Genomic DNA, 244 nt, shown 5'->3' with positions numbered 1-244 from the left:
GGGGTCTCCTTGGCCTCCTTGATCAAGAGGTCAGATGACCCACCACCTTTACAGGACATTTTGTGAGATGCTCATAGTCCCTGGGAACTGATCGACCTAGGAGGGCAAGGAGCAAAAAGTGTCCTGTAAAAAGAGAAATTTAAATTGAAAACGACAGAGAATTCTAAGGTCTGTCTTAGTCTATTGTCTCATGAATTCTTTTGGAGATAAAAATGAGATGGTATGTATGGAGAGTTGTGGGAAG

This window comes from Nannospalax galili, unplaced genomic scaffold (genome assembly GCF_000622305.1).
Source record: "Nannospalax galili isolate Female #2095 unplaced genomic scaffold, S.galili_v1.0 scaffold183, whole genome shotgun sequence".
NCBI classification, from domain to species: domain Eukaryota; kingdom Metazoa; phylum Chordata; class Mammalia; order Rodentia; family Spalacidae; genus Nannospalax; species Nannospalax galili.
Note: the sequence above shows the minus strand (reverse complement) of the source record.